Below are 18,011 nucleotides of genomic sequence, written 5' to 3' on the forward strand. Positions count from 1 at the left end.
TTGAGGAGCTTGACGAATCATTCTATAGAGATGGCATTACTAGACTAGAACACCGCTATGAGAAATGTATCAGCCTTGGTGGAGATTATGTTGAGAAATAAACAAAAAAAATTCTTAAAAACGTTGTTTTTCTTGGTCAGGCCGGAAACTTATCAATCCACCCTCGTATTTGCACCTATGAGTTGAAGATCCTGATCGTCACGCGTTGATGTATTTTCTGGTGTTTCTTGGTGTAGATGGACGCAGGCGCACTCGTCCAGTCCAAAGCTATTGCCAATGGCTTTAGAGTACCTATTTACTGCCGCTACAAGGATTGCAAGGTTCTCCTTTAAATAAGCAAAGAGTTTAATGTTATCCATGTATAAAAGGTGGTTAACCTTAAATTCTCTTCTGTTCGGCGGGCCACATGGGTATCCGGAGCTCTTGCCGCGAAGCATAATAGATAGAGGCAAGAGGGAGATGCAGAAAAGTATTAAACTTAAAGAGTCTCTTTGGAACACCCCCCTCTTATATGTGCCATAACTTGTAGTCACTTGTCTTTTGTCGAATGTTATGACAAATTTTTTCCGCCACAAGATCATCAGCTCCTTCATACATCTCACTTTTTTTGGATGTACCTCTAAGCACCCAAGGAACTTAATAAGTAGCTCATGGTTAGTGTTATCGAATGCCTTTCGGTAGTCAATCCAAGATATAGACATATTGCGTCAATACTTGATGGAATCCTGGGTAATACACATGGCTATTAACAGGTTATCTCTTCAACCAGCCAACCCACTCTTGCATCCGCGTTGTTAAACTATTGCACTCCATACCGGCTCGATAGATAATAATATCTCTTTTTAAGGATGCCATTGATAGCTTGTAGCTGGTGTTTAAACAAGCTATGAGCCGGTGGTTCTTTGGACTTGACAAATCTGCGGTGTTAGGGATCAGTACCGTGCGTCCTTCAACTAATCACTGCGGGATTGGTTGTTCTCTGTTTAAGAAAGTAGTAAATATAATAGATGTTGGTGCGTAGAAGTGAACTTATATCACCAGAAGTTGTTGATTTTATTTGGCCCTGGCGCTGAAAAGTTTTTAGTTCTAGCGATAACTTTCTGCACTTCATCAACAGTAATTATTGGTTTTCTCTTCTGGACGTTGCAACAGTCGCCTCTGGCAAAAGTTACAAAACAGTGAGATATCTGAAGCATCTTCATCTAGCTGATGAGTATTTCCATATACTTGTTCCCAGAAGACTAAAAAGGCGCTCTTTGGCTCTGACTTTTGGAGAACACTTCTTTTTTGATGTTATGTATCTAATCACGCACTGAACATTTGATGCATGCCGTCAAATCAACCAAATAATTAAATTTTTTAGAAGAAATGGATGTACAATTTTGAAGGTAACTTATTTCAAATTTTGTAAAGACGAAGATGAATTTTTAATCCAAGAGGATGAATTTTATCTCCTGATAGACAAATTTTCAACAAAAATAGTTGCATTTCTCAGCGAAGAAAGATTATTTTCTAAGAAAATACTTAAATAATTAACAAAGATTAAAATTTTTAACCCAAAACATCAAACTTGAACCAAAATCATTGGAATTTTTAACCTGAAATGTTGATACTCCAACATAAAAAAATTAACAAGATAATTAAATTTTCCACAAAATATTAGCAATTCTAACCAAATAGTTGAATTTTCAAATTGGAATGATGAATTAACAAAATGGTTTTTTTAACCAAAAAGATTAATTTTGTAACAAAAACATGAATTTTGATCAAAATACTTGAATTTTCATGAAAAATAATAAATCCACGACTAATTTTCAATACATCATGATTTTCCAGTCGAGACAGAACGAAAAGTTTATCCGAATTGTTAAAATGTTAAGTCAGTAGACGAATTTTTTGTAAAGTTTTCGAATTCTTAACTCAAAAAATGATCTATCAAAAATGAAGTTAAGTTTTCAACCAAGTATAGGAAATTTCATCTTAGAAGATTATTTTTCAATCAGAAAGATGGATATGCAGCTTGAAAGATCAATTTTTAACCAAGAAATAGAAAAATTACATTTTCAGCTATAAAAATTAGTTGTAAAAAAAAAGAAATTTCAACAAAATGGTTAGATTTTCAACCAAAAAAGAACCTTTAACAACAAAATTTATAAAGTTGTTCGACTTTTCCCAAAATAGAGAAATATTTAATACAAAATTATGAATCTTTGACTATACAAAATGCACTTTTCACCTTAGATCACCCACGGCAGCCTGAATAATTTATGAATACAAATTTTTAAATATAAGTGCAAAACAAATTTGTAAATATGAGACACATATAATCTCAGCAATGATGAGTCGTATAGATGTTAACAAAGCTGGCGAAAAAAGATCCTTATTTCCGGAATAATAAAATTTGGCAACATACTTTCAAATCATATAAAACGCTTTATAAAAATTTCAAAAAAATTTGAATTCAAATATGTATAATAAATTAAAAATTTTGGAATATGCGTAAAATCACTTTAATTTCTTGGAATTATTTAAAATGCCTCATAATTTGTAAACCTGTTGAAATTACTTAAAATCCTTAGAGCCCTATGCGGAATGTAAAAAAAAAAAAAATATTTTGCAATTCCTCACAATCCTTTGAAATTTCTTAAAATGTTTTAAAATCCTATGAAACTCTTTGAAATGCGTGGATATAACTTAAAAATTCATAATAATAAATAATTTGAAACCTATTACAAAATTTTTAAATGTTTCTGAATCTTTCTAAATTATTTTGGGATAATTTATTATCCAAATCCAAAAGTACTTCTTAAGAAATTTTGGCTTTGCTTTCAACCATAAATAAATTTTTTTAAATCTGCTTGCTTTGCGGGTACATTCTCAAAACGCGCTTCGCGCGCGGCTCGCTTCGCTCGCTAGTTTGAGCGCGCTTAGTGCGCGCAACTATTGGTTCTCGCGCTTCGCACTCGTTAATATATTTATCTCGCGCTCCACGCTCGGTCTTTGCATTACCCTCCACATTTGTGCACAGACCACAATACGCAATTTTCTACATTCTATGTTAAAAACTGTTATATCAAATGTCTATTACCATTTTTTTTGTGTACCTTGGTCTGGTACTACTTATTCTGATACTGCAAAATAATGATCACATTTTATTTTTTCTGATCCTGATAAGGCCCTGCTGTGGTTGTTTAATAATTTTTCCCTTTTCTTCAGTGAATCTGAACACTTTTTTTTTAATTTGTCATTAAAGAAGGTTCTCAAAGTACCTACGGCCTTGACGATTACATTCTCATTGCGATAATCGCGCTTCGCGCTTAACAGATAGGTTATACAGGCCCTAATTTTTTTTAAATTTGGACTAATCAAAAAATTCGGCTAGAATAGTTTTGAAATATATTTGGTATCTAATGAAAATTTTGAATGAAATTTTTGGATCTAAAAAAATTAAATTTTTCTATTTTTTGAAAATTTAAAAAATTTTGAAAAGTATATAACTTTTATAATTTTCATCAAATTAAAAATTTTATTCGGATAATTTTGAAGTCTTTTACCTATCTATAAAAAACTTTGACAAAAATTTTTATAATATTAAGAAAAAAAATTTGAAAATTTTGGGAATGCTATAATTTTTTAAATTTTGGGCTAATAAAAAAAATCGACAAGAAAAGTTTTGAAATATATTTGGTATCCAGTGAAAATTTTGAATGAGATTTTTGGATTTGCAAAAAAAATAATTTTTTATATTTTTTGAAAATTTTCAAATTTTTGAAAAGTATATAACATTTCTAATTTTCATCAAAATAAAAAATTTTATTCAGATAATTAGCAAGTCTTTCACCCATCTATAAGAAACTTCCACAAAATTTTTTAAAATTTCAAAAAAAAAATTAAAAATTTTGAAAACGCGCTCAATTTTTAAATTTTCCTTCGAAATATCTGATTAACGAACTTAGTTAGCCTTCATTTTGGGTAACTTCAGAAGTGCATCAAATGCGGACTCGATTGGACAAATCCTTCAAAAGTTAGCGTGGCTACAAAATTCAGGTAACCAAACGTACAGACATACAGACATACAGACAGACATCCATGAAATTTTATGATTTTCGGATTCTGCGAGTGCCGAAACGTGAAGATCCGTTAAGAACCAGAGATCGCAAATTTGGACGATTACATTACATTCTCGTAAATGAGAATGTAATTAACTCTAAATTGAATAGTGTGAAATTTATTTTTATAGCAGCGTTTTACAGATACGTTATTATCTGTCAAAAAATGGGGCAATACAGTAAACATTGATAAGGGTGGGACGATGGTCGTGGGGACTAAAGCGTAGGCTTTGGACCCACTCCTTCGGCTTGCGGGTTCGATTCCCGCCTCGCACTCTGGAAGAGTCTCGGTGGCCCATGCGGTGAACACTAGCCTAGCAAGGGAGTTGATCATCTCCGGGGAGTCGTGGGACACCGGTACCTCTAGAGAAAAGGGTTTTCTCTAAGTACTTAAGGCTGTTGCTCATGGTGGTTTGGAACCCACCTTAAACTGTAGGTCCCTCTTCCACCACCAAGTAAGTGTGCGGAGGGTGTGTAAAGGAAAAGAGAAGATGTAAGAAAAATGTAAACCCTTAGGGGACACATTAGAAGCTTCCATTCCATTCCAGTAAACATTGATATTAGAACCAGAACAGAAGATGCCAGCAAAGCGTATTTTTCTTCCAACTTTACTTTCGCCCAGGCTTTAAAACATTATAATTTTGAAATTTATTTCCACATCTTCTTATATGAATTGCTCCTTCTGCACCTAAATCAATAATCCACGTGATAATTATTTAGTATAAAAAACCAACTTTGCACATTAAGATGAAATACTTCTGATTCATCTTTGAGAGTAAGTAGATATTAAACCATTTTCAAGCATGAAGCGCGTGATCTACTGCTTATTGACTATCTGTGCTTTCCAAGTAAATCAATCCCTATTCTTCAAAATTTTCAGTTATCCTGCTGAAGAGTAATTAACATATTTAATATTGAGTATCACTACGTAAAGTTCATAAAAATAACCTGCCGATTGCAGGGGCACAATATTTCGTGATTGTTAATTCTCTTTTGTTAAAGCTCTTTTCGGTTTAAAGAAAATATTCTTGTGACGTCCCGAAATGTCTCGAGCTCACACGTCGTTCTTTGCACGGTCTACCCAGTGATGCAGAGAGAATTAGAGTAATTAGATTTAATTGGATCTTTACTATTATTTTATACAACTACTTTCATTTTACCTTAATCTTGAAAATATGTTCTCAATTCCTAACAAATAGCTCATGTAATAATCACTATGTCGTTTCAATTTAATTCCGTATGTCATCCAGCTGTTTGGGAGGGTTTGCAAGTTGGTCTTTCGTGTGCCGTCTCGGTTTTTCCACCCATTTGGGTTTATGGTTTTCCTTCCCTAGTATAAATTCTTGTTTTCCTTGAATACCCGCACTAAAATTCTAGCCTTACGGTTCCCGTAATAAAACCATTGGAAATATTAGCCTACCGAGATTGAGAACTGAACACTCTTAGAAGACACCTTTTCCCTAAGTAATAAATTTCTCTCTGAATATAAAATAGCCATAAACTGAACTCAAATGGCCTCCGCCTTCCAAGGGAGGATTGACGGGACTTGATCCCATCAGTTCCCAAAAACTCTCGAAAAGGTTGTCTTCGTGATTGTCCTCTGCAAATATTTTAATAACGGACAATAAGCTTTTCTCTCTTAAAGTTTCTAAATCGCGACATCTGGCTCTTCTTCCTCCAAATTTCTATCCTCAAATTTTTCCATCCTTTCTTTTACCTCCATCTCATAACCCCACCCCTGTTGGGCCAGTTTCCATCGAGTTCTATTTTGGCAAGCTCGGCCATAACATCAAAATTTGTCGGGGAGGTCCTCAGACCCTACGCGGAAGTCAGGCACTAACTATTCGAATTCAGCAGTCTCTACTGAGCTGAAAACGCGTTTTCGGGTTAATTGTTTAAATTCCGTGACTGTTACGTACTGTGAAAGCGGACCCCCCCCCCCCCCCCCCCCCCCCCCCTAATCAAGGAAATTGCATACCATCACCAGCCAACTCATGTATTAGTAAGTGAATGAACATTGTGTTAACCGAATTTAACTTGATATTTTCCCAATTTATTACCCAAATCCTTCTTCCTTTATCACATAAAAAAAGTAAGCAAGGTGAGTTTTAACTCTTTTTACCAGGCAAGTTCCCACAATACTTGATCTCTTTGCCGCTCGAGGGATCAAGAACGAATATTTTTTTATTCTAACAAGAGTACATTTTTCTTAATATATTACCACCGCGATCATTAATCGCTGTGACGTGACATTCTCATCGCATATCTTGTACTTCGCATTCGATTTTTTCTAAAGTGGGACTTTTCGATATTATGGCTAACTCTATTGTATCTAATGCCTATTTGGAGCCGTACATAAATTACGTAACGGATTATAGGTCCTCTCCAAGACCTTCCCTTCCTCTTGTAACGAACCGTAACAAAATATTTTTGTCCCCAATCCCCCTCTTACTGTAAATAATTGATAGTTTCCAGAAAACAATAAGATATGGGATTTGAGAATAATAGAAATTTTGTTCTGTTTAAATAAAACTTTACAAGGTGAAGATTTCTTTGTACAAATTTTATTATTTTTATTTGAATAATTTTTTATTTTTCCTGACAATTAAAATTCAAATATCAGCATTTTAATATTGTGATATTTTTAAGATTGGATCTTTCTTAAACGGAATAAAACAATATTTTATATACAAAACATAAATTTTCTTATTTCTTTATTTATTATAAACACAAAATTACTTTTTTACCGTAAAAGATGTCTTTTAAACAAAAGATTCAAATTTTTAAAAAAATAAATGAATTTTCGAAAAACAATTAAATTTTCAAACTGAAAAGGTGAATTCTCAAAAAAAAATGTAAAAGTTATTATTTCAAGCAAAAATGAATAAATTACAGTTATCTAAATGAATTTTGCAAACGAAAAATACAAATTTTCAACAAATAAAAATTTTTCAGTCACGAGAGAAAAAAATGTACATAATTATTAAATCTTAAAGCCAAATGGCAAAATTTCGAGTAAAAATATAAATCTTTGAGAAAAAATAATTTTTCACCAAAGTGGTTAAAACAAAATAGTTGAATCCTTCAACAGAGAAGATTAATTTTCAATCAAACATTTGCATTTTCAACTAAGAAAAATGAAATTTTCACTAAAGCATATGTATTTTTGAATCGAAAAGATAAATTTTTAAAAATGAGGTTACATTTTCATACAAAAAAGGTTTTAGTTTAAATTTTCAAGACAAAAGTATGAGTTTCAGGCAAAAGTAAACAGCGGTGGGATCCTGCCTAACAACTTGCTTTCTTTTGTGATTATCCAAATTTCCAACCTATAACATTTTTATGTATTTTTACTTGTGCATACCAAATACTTGAATTTATATGTACACATGATTTTATATACTTTAACTCTGTGTGATTTTGTACCTGTTCGTCGTGTCGGGAGTGTCGCGTTAATAGCATAGTTCGTTTCGCGACTCAAACGACCCTTTAAAATCGTTTTAACCGCCTTATTTTCAGTTACGCGAAAACCCCGTTTCAATACAACGTTTTTCCAAAAGTTAAGAATTTTTCTTATTTTTCACGTTTTTGTATTAGACAATTTTTGTTCAAATATCAGTGAGGAATTTATTTCGCGAGATTTTAATTGGATTCAGAATACAAGTGCATCACCCTCTTTTACAGAAATATATAGCTTATTAATAATTTATTTACACCTATTTTATTCTATTTGTTGTGTTTGAAATTTTTCGCATCGACTTCTCTTAACTTTTCAACCAAAATTCAGTACTCTCTTTGCTCCAGTCTAACGTTCTTCATTAATGTAATGATAACCGCAGTTATTTAGATTCATAATTGAGGCTTCAGTTAATTATTTTTAATCTCAATATGCCACTAGCTCCTCAAACACAATATTTAGGCCTGCAGAATGCCCTCTCGGATTTGACACAGTTTGACGGGCGTAAACCAGCCCTACGAACTTTTGTTCATGACGTTGAGAGCGCAAAGGGTCTCCTGCCGGAAGGAAGCAACGAAAAACTTTTCGTGCGCGGTGTTATAGAAAAATTAAAGGGTGCCACAAAGGAATGTGTCGATGGGTTCAATTTCGATAAAATAGACGATCTTCTTAAGTATTTAAAAAGCCAATTTTTGAGTGGTCGCGATTTCAAATCGTTTCATCGCGAGTTAGCAAAAGTAGCTATGCTCCCTGACGAAAATGTGAGTGAATACGGAGCGCACGTGCAATATTCTGCCGTCCTGATGAAGAAACACTCATCTGCATTTTAGACGATCCGAGATATTCAATAAAACGCGTTTGCATCTGTACCTTTTAACGTATGAGATTTTTTGAAAAGAAAAGTACTGTTCTTGGGTAAATCGGACATGCTCTATTCATTAAAACAAAAAAAAATGGCGAATTCCAATTATTTATATGCAAAGCTGTAGATAGGCTAAATATTAATGCAGAAATTCGCCGAGAATCCTACTTTCGGTAGATAGGCCTAAGCCTATCTACCGAAAGCAGGAATACGCCTTGAAGAACCTTCGAGTTTCCTGCTGAAAAAACTTAACAACTACAAATTTTCCGAAAATTAATTCAAAAATAAAATTAAGTTGCAATTATTAATTTATTATTAAATGAACAAATCAGTAATTAATTATAAAATAAAAAATAACAATTTTTCAAATATCACCAAATGGTTAAGATAGTCTCTAAAATGATAATAATGTATTAATTATATTTCTATAATTATTTCAGATTATTAATAATAATTATATTATGAATAATTGAACTAGAATTTTTTTTACTTGACAAATAAAAAATGCAGATAAGTTATTGAAAATAAGGATCGGTGGCTCAAAATTACCCTCGAATCCTGGTGAAGAAACTTATAATGTACTTGAGCTATTCGATTTCAGGAAATCGGACTGCAGGAAGACCGAAGATCCTGGTAAAAAAACACATCTGCACAGATGTGTTTTTTTCATCAGGAACTCAGGGCTCAGCACTATGTCAAATCCTGGAAATCGTGTAGATAAGCTAGAATTTCTGCAGATGTGTGTTTCTTCAGCAGGAATTCTCGAAAATCTCTGTAGATAGGCTAATTGAGACCTAATTATCTCGAGATTTAATTACAATTTTTAATAATGATTAGCATAGTTAAATTCGTCTTTTCATTACGAATCCAACCATATAAAAAACTCATTTTTGATAAAAATGCTGATGAGTGTTTCTTCATCAGGACGGCAGTATTTGGTGCGTGGAGCAAAGGCTGCATTGAGTTCTCGTCCGGAAGACGAAATTAAGAAATTAATAGAGTTGCTTAATCCAGTAGAATGTTTTATAGATGGGTCACCTGATTATCTAGAACAGCGTATGTCAGCAAAAAATCCGCTATCGAAAGATTTAATTGAAGCTATTGAACTCGCGCGTGAGGAAGAACGCCGTGCGTTAAGCAGACATAGAACGCGCGAAACAGCAGTACGCTTTGCCCGACGCGACTTCTCCTCTGAATTCCGTGATACATCAACTAAACACGAGGAATCTCGTGAGTTCAAAAGCAGGAAAATTTATGAAAATCCATATTATCAGGCCCGTTTAGATGATAGAGCGCATTCGAATAAATTTTATCGCGGTTCATATCGCGAGGCAAGTCTCTATGGAAATCAAAGCTCCTCGAGATATGGTGCATACTCGCGTTCGCCGTCTTCATCTCGTTTTTATGAACAAGACTCTCGGTCAAAGAACTCGTACTTTTTGCGAGAACACGAAGAACGTGAGTGTCCAGTTAAAGTCTTAGCCCGTGATCACCCAGATCATCCGAGTTCTTCATTACATCCCCGCGGAAGTCGCGATTCAAAACCTAAAACCGTGTCATGGAGTGATAACCGACCTCAAATTCCGAATAAGGCACCATTCTGCATCTTTTGTAATGACCTTGGCCATGAAACATCGCGGTGCAGGAATCCAGCCAACCCGCGGCGAGCACAGTCGCTCGGTTTAGCGAGTCGTGCGTTTTCTCCATCAAGCCAAGTACCATCGGATCCCACAGTCAAAGCCTCTGAGAATTTAAACTCCCAGAACGCCCGCCGCTCGAATGCGACGGCGAGCGCGCCAGTGAGATCTGTCAAGGCTGCGGTGGTCGCTACGCCGTCAGGTGTCACGACTGTTATTCCCGCTGCCCAGTTATCAAAGTTGAAGTAAGGGAACTAAAGACTAGTGAGGGAGTCTTTCTTGTCGATACTGGCTGCGCAGTCAATCGCATTAGCGAACGGATCACTATCACCGGAATTACAGAAGGATCAATACCTTCATACGGATCCACCATTCTGAATGTATTCGATACTCCTGTAAAATTTTACGTAATGCATAACAATTTAAGGGTTCCTGGAGATGGTATTCTTGGTGGAGAAAACTTTTTCCAGGAACAAGTGACTATATCATATCATCACAATGCAATCGCTACCATCAGTAGACCGATCAGTCCTATACCGTTTTTGAATCCAGAAAGGTTTTTAAATTTCGAAGGCGAAAAACACTACGAGCTCCCCTTAAAAACTCCGTTTTTAACTCTCGAAGCGTGAACTCGACACGTAGTTCCTGTCGAGGTGTTAAACGTGGAATGTAAGGAGGGCTATCTTCCACTTATAGTGCAGGCGAAAACGTCTTAATTGGTAATGCAGCAGTTTCCAATGAAAATGAAAAATGCTTTGTACTAGCTTATAACGTCGGTTACGAGGATATAGATTTACAGATAGCTCCCCAAAATATTATTGAATTTATTCTTTCTTCCAGGCGATGAGTTTCCTGGTACGACATTGGTACAGCTTACTATTCCAACCATAGACGATCTGCCTTTAGTGACGAAACAGTATATTTATCCGCCAATTCGTAAGGAAGAAATAAAGAAGCAAATAAGTAAAATGCTCGAACTCGGTATAATTAAAGAATCGAATTCTCCATGCAATTCGCCCTTGTGAATTGTTCCCAAAAAGCCAGATGCTGCTGGGAATCGACAATGGCGAATGGTAATTGATCTTCGAGCTTTAAATGGCTCAGGGCCTTACAGGAGCCCCGGCTTCATTTCAGCGTTTGATGGACCGTATTTGGATGGGTCTTTAGAATACCGAGTTATTTATCTATCTTGACGACAATGTCATTTTCTCGCCCTCTATTGAAGAACACGCGGGCAGAGCGAGGCGCCTCTTCGCACGGTTAGCCGCGGCCGGTCTCCGCCTCCAACCAGAAAAGTGCGCTTTCCTATCCACAAAAGTGAAGTATCTAGGTCACATCATCTCTTTCAAATTTCCCTGTACCCAAAAATCAGAAAAATGTCAGAGAATTTCTCGGATTGGTGGGTTACTATAGGAAATTCATCGCTAATTTTGCCAGGAGGACTAAACCTTTATCAGATTTGCTTAAGAAGAGCAAAAACTTTGATTAGGCCGAGGAACAGCAACGTAGTTTCTATGATATGAGAGACGCTCTCACTCAGGCCCCGATTTTACAATACCCGGACTATGAACCACCGTTTATTTTAACCACTGACGCATCCAATTATGCGATCGGAGCTGTACTTAGTCAGGGCAACCTGGGAAGCGATTTACCTGTAGCATACGGGTCGCGATTGCTAACAAAAGCTGAAAGAAATTACTCTGCCACTGAAAGAGAGTGTCTGGCTGTCGTCGAATATGTACGACATTTTAGGCACTACCTTTATGGGCAAAATTTCTTGGTGGTAACCGACCATCAAGCGTTAAGGTGGCTCCACTCTGTAAAAGATCCATCTTCACGATTGATGCGTTGGAGATTCAAGCTTCGCGACTATCGATATGAAATCGCGTACAAGGCGGGAAAAACAAACAAAACGCAGACGCACTTTCCCGGAATCTCCCTGAAAACGTCAGTGATTGCACTATACATGAAGTTCATATTTCTCCGATCACTTCCGAACCTGTACGAAGAAATCTGAGTCGACCTAGTAAAAAGAGGAAAGAACCGTTACCAGAAACGTCTACGTGCGATGATTCTGATAACGATTCTTCTAACTCAGGAATCGCGGTTGGAGTTAGAACGCGAAATCAATCAAAATCTAGGCCTAATTATAAAGAGACACCTTTCAGATCCTATCGTGAACCTTTGTGCTCTTTTTCCGACTCTGAAGCTAGCCCTTTACCAGCACCGCGAAAATCGCGAATTCCTCGTCGTAGAATGATAAGACATGAAGACGACGACGAGTATTTTCCACCTGCTGCTTACCGGAAGCAGCCCCTTTCCATCGAAAACTTGTTCAGCGGAAAAGAGCTCTCTCCTGTTGAAATGGTGGTCGACGTCGACCCAGCCTCTTTGGCCCTCACCGTCTTCAGAGTCAAATGAGGATACTCCTCTTGACGAGCATCTTGCCGAAACTAACACCACTCTTCAAGCTGCGGAAGACAGTTCGATTACGATTTTACTTCCGGAAGCAAATTCATCCGATACCGAATCAGTATATTTAGATGTCAATTCTGAAGCGGTAGACACCGTGATTGCATCTACGCCTATGAATGAGACGCTTACCAGTTCGCGCGACGCAGTTATAGAGAGCCCGAGAACTGCGAGTTCCTTAAATCCCCCTTCGACATCGTGTTCGACACCCATCGCTTCTCCGTCTGCTACAGTTTCTGTCGTAAATGAACCTTCCGTAAGTACTTCTCAACCCTCTATATTGCGTCAACGAAATTCTAAGGAGATGCAGCCTGAAGGGGTCAGACTGTACGAAACTATTCCTCCTGAACCGCCACTACCAATTCCTCGTAGATTCATTCCCTCTTTGTTGCCACAAGATCAGGATTCGAATCCAAATATCACCTCCGAATCTCTGATGATGACGCGAGACAATATCGCACATTTTATTTCTGCGGATTGGAAACTCGTAACGCCAATAGGCTATCTATTGACAGATTTAGGTTACATTAGTGAAGTTACTTTGAAGGAACAGCGCGTTAGAAGAGAATCAATCATAGTTTCGCAATCCGGAGCAATAAACATTTTTAGCTTTTATTGCCGTAATCGATTCTTTGACCTTACCACAGAAGACGATCTCTATACTGTTTTAAATGGGTTAAAACAAGCCATGATCCGTACATGCACGAAATCCGTTACGATCTCTAAAAGTAACGATGCACTTGAGAAGCTCCCCGATAATGCGTTTAGAAATATAATTCGAAGGGTGTTCTCAGAGAGTGATCTCAAAGTTACGCTCTGCTTGAGTACGGTAGAGCTACCGCCGCCCCAATAGAGAAAAGAGATCATTCGCGAATTTTATCGCAGTCTTGTAGGCGGGCATAAGGGATTTCGGAAAACATACCGCCGAATACGTGAACGTTTCTATTGGCCGAATATGGTACGGGAAATACAGGAAACTGTCAAGACGTGTCAAAGCTGTCAGTTTAATAAACTAGTCCGGATAAAAACAAGGCAACCAATGGTGCTCACGGACACGCCTGCTACAGCTTTTGACAAGGTCTGCTTGGATACTGTAGGACCTTTAGAAAGAACATCGAGCGGAAACGTGCATATCCTAACAATGTAGGACAACCTCACGAAGTATTGTCTTGCCGTAGCTGTGCCTAATATCCGTGCAACTACCATAGCTGATGCCTTTGCTCGTGAATTTATTGCTGAATTCGGTTGTCCCAGAGCTGTTCTATCCGATCGAGGTACATCATTTGTCAATAAAATAATTGGAAACCTCACTGAGATCTTTAAGATAAAACAGCTTTCAACTTCTGGTTACCACCCTCTGAGAAACGGAAGTCTCGAGCGGAGCCATCAGGTATTAACCGATTACCTGAAGCATTATTTGCGTGATTATGACGACTGGGATACTTTTCTTCCATTCGCCATGCTCTCGTATAATGTTTCAGTGCACGAAGGTACCAAATTTTCACCTTATCACCTAGTGTTTGGAAAGGAGGCTCGTATGCCATCATCCTACCCTTCTACCGAAATCCTCGAAACTTACGGTTCGTACCTTCATGATTTGGTTACTCGGTTAGACGAACTTCGCGCGATCGCTACTAAGAGTCTGACGGACGCGAAACTGAGGTCCAAGTACTATTATGATCGCAATTTGCATGAAAAGGTTTTCGAGGTAGCAGATTTGGTTCTCAAGCTCAAAGAAGCTAAGGAAAATAAGTCTTCCGTCGAATATATAGGCCCCTTTGAGATTGCCGAAGTCTATCCGCCGAATGACGCAATTCTGAAAAATGTCGAAACTGGCGAACGGCTACTTAGTCACATGGATAAAATTAAACATTACTATCCAGATTCTAACGATGAACCTGAATCTACCTGAGCTCTGACTAGTATTCAATCAAGTTTGTTCACAGATTCCCAGAAAGAACTAAGTCCGCTCTTAGTCGTTGACCTATATTTTTACAGATGGGCCCAAACGAGGATCTTGTCCCTGCCATCTTCTTAAGAAGGAGGTGAATGTTCACCTACATTCTTAAGAGGGAGGTAGGAGCCAAGATAAATATACAATGGCTGAATTTGAAATTTCTTAATCGGAAATCGCCCATATAAGGGTAATATAATCTGCCTGAACTTCGCGGAATTCGTCTATCAAAGGAAAAAACCATTCGCGTGAATGCATCTGAATTTGATTATAGATCATACACTTTCTGCATCACTCGGTTATAGGAATAACTATTAAGATTAATTTAATTACTATGCCTAGGTATGAAATTAATTATGATAATTGCTTTGGTATTATTTCGTTTTGATTCTATCCCAATCTTTATGATTAAATAATAGGAAAATTAGATACATTAAATTGCTGTTATTAGGGATTATACGAAAGGAGGAACGCTGCTTTATCGTTGGTTCGTGTAATTTGAATTTGCATTCTTTTTTTGTTGTTGTAATGTATACCTAATTTCTTATGATAACTTTTATGCTAAAATCAGTATGAAAGGAAAACCTAATATAGTATATGTTTAGTAATTTTAGTGTGGTGTAATTATTGTCGCTACCACTTTTATCATTTATGTTACGAACCGTTCAGGAAAAAGTATTATATTAACAATTTAACCTAAATCGTGTATGTAATAACTTCTCTACCTTTTATTTTTCCTTTGTAATCTCTCATCAACATTTGGGAATATTTATGTGCCTTTCTCTTGCTAAGGTTAGCTACTCTCAATGCCGAAATTCTCGTCTTTAGGACGACATTTCGCTAAGAAGGAGGTGTGACGTCCCGAAATGCCTCGAGCTCACACGTCGTTCTTTGCACGCCTACCCATTGATTCAGAGAGAATTCTAGTTATTAGATTTAATTGGATCTTTACTATTATTTTATACGCCTATTTTCATTTTACCTTAATCTTGAAAATATGTTCTCAATTCCTAACAAATAGCTCATGTAATAATCACTATGTCGTTTCAATTTAATTCCGTATGTCATCCAGCTGTTTGGGAGGGTTTGCAAGTTGATTTTTCGTGTGCCGTCTCGGTTTTTCCACCCATTAGGGTTTATGGTTTCCCTTCCCTAGTATAAATTCTTGTTTGCCTTGAATACCCGCACTAAAATTCTATCCTTACGGTTCCCGTAATAAAAATATTGGAAATATTAGCCTACCGAGATTGAGAACTGAACACTCTTATAAGACACCTTTTCCCTAAATAATGAATTTCTCTCTAAATTCAAAATAGCCATAAACTGAACTCAAATGGCCTCCGCCTTGCAAGGGTGGATTAACGGGACTTGATCCCATCAGTTCGCAAAAACTCTCGAAACGGTTGTCTTCGTGATTGTCCTCTGCAAATATTTTAATAACGGACAGTAAGCTTTTCTCTCTCAAAGTTGCTAAATCTCGACATCTGGCTCTTCTTCCTCCAAATTTCTATCGTCAAATTTTTCCATCCTTCCTTTTACCTCCATCTCATAACCCCATCCCCCTTGGTCCAGTTTCCCTCGAGTGGGGTGGAAGACTCTGACGTCACGGGGACTGATTGCCGATTTTCCGGAGTACCTGGAGTTCAGTTCTATTTTGGCAAGCTCGGCCATAACATCCAATTTGTCGGGGAGGTCCTCAGACCCTACGCGCAAGTCAGACACTAACTATACGAATTCAGCAGTCTCTGCTGAGCTGAAAACGCGTTTTCGGGTTAATTGTTTAAATTCCGTGACTGTTACGTACTGTGAAAGCGGACCCCCCTAATCAAGGAAATTGCATACCATCACCAGCCAACTCATGTATTAGTAAGTAAATAAACATTGTGTTAACCGAATTTAACTTGATATTTTCCAAATTTATTACCCAAATCCTTCTTCCTTCATCACATAAAAAAAGTAAGCAAGGTGAGTTTCAACTCTTTATACCAGGCAAGTTCCCACAATACTTGATCTCTTTGCCGCTCGAGGGATCAAGAACGAATATTTTTTTATTCTAACAAGAGTACATTTTTCTTAATATATTACCACCGCGATCATTAATCGCTGTGACGTGATATTCTCATCGCATATCTTGCACTTCGCATTCGATTTTTTCTAAAGTGGGACTTTTCGATATTATGGCTAACTCTATTGTATCTAATGCCTATTTGGAGCCGTACATAAATTACGTAACGGATTATAGATCCTCTCCAAGACCTTCCCTTCCTCTTGTAACGAACCGTAACAAAATATTTTCGTCTTCCACCCCGCTCTTACCGTAAATAATTTATAGTTTCTAAAAAACAATAAGATATGGGATTTGAGACTAACAGAAATTTTGTTCTGTTTAAATAAAACTTTACAAGGTGAAGATTTCTTTGTACAAATTTTTTGATTTTTATTTGAATAATTTTTTATTTTTCCTCACAATTAAAATTCAAATATCAGCATTTTAATATTGTGATATTTTTAAGATTGGATCTTTCTTAAACGGAATAAAACAATATTTTAGATACAAAACATAAATTTTCTTATATCTTTATTTATTTTGATCACAAAATTAGTTTTTTACCGTAAAAGATGTATTTTAAACAAAATATTCAAATTTTTAACAAAATAAATAAATTTTCGAAAAACAATTAAATTTTCAACTTGAAAAGATGAATTCTCAAAAAAAATGTAAAAGTTAATATTTCAAGCAAAAATGAATAAATTACATTTATCTAAATTAATTTTGCAAATGAAAAATAAAAATTTTCAACAAATACAAATTTTTCAGTCACAAGAGAAAAAAATGTACATAATTATTAAATCTTAAAGTCAAATGGCCAAATTTTAAGTAAAAATATAAATATTTGAGAAAAAATGATTTTTCACCAAAGTGGTTAAAACATATTTTTAAATCGAAAAGATAAATTTTCTAAAAATGAGGTTACATTTTCATACAAAAAAGCTTTTAGTTTCAATTTTCAAGACAAAAATATGAGTTTCAAGCAAAAGTAAATTTCCTATAAATATACTTGAATATTTCACCTGAAAATACGAAATTTGAGTAAAACAGTAGACTTTTCTACCAAAAGAGATTAATTTTCAACAGAATTGTTGAATGTTTAAATAATGCACTGCATTTCTATCCCAGAAAGATAAAATTTCTACTTAAACAGTATAATTTTCAAATAAAAAATGCCCTTTTTCTCAAAGTTGAATTTTTACCTAAATAAGATTTCAATTGACTTTCTAACACCACAATATGAATTTTAAAAAAGTAAATTGAAAAAAATAGTTAAATTTCCAACCGAAAAGGAGGACTTTTTATACTTTCAAACAAAAAGTTTCATTTTTATCAAAGAAAGATGACATTTCTACTAAAACAGATGCATTTTAAAATCAAAAAGAGAAATTTAAAATAAAGTTGAATTTTCATTTAAAAAATATTTCAGTAGACTTTTCAAAACCAAATAGGAATTTTAAACATGTAATT

The sequence above is a fragment of the Belonocnema kinseyi genome, chromosome 6 (genome assembly GCF_010883055.1).
Source record: "Belonocnema kinseyi isolate 2016_QV_RU_SX_M_011 chromosome 6, B_treatae_v1, whole genome shotgun sequence".
Taxonomy (NCBI): Eukaryota; Metazoa; Arthropoda; class Insecta; order Hymenoptera; family Cynipidae; genus Belonocnema; species Belonocnema kinseyi.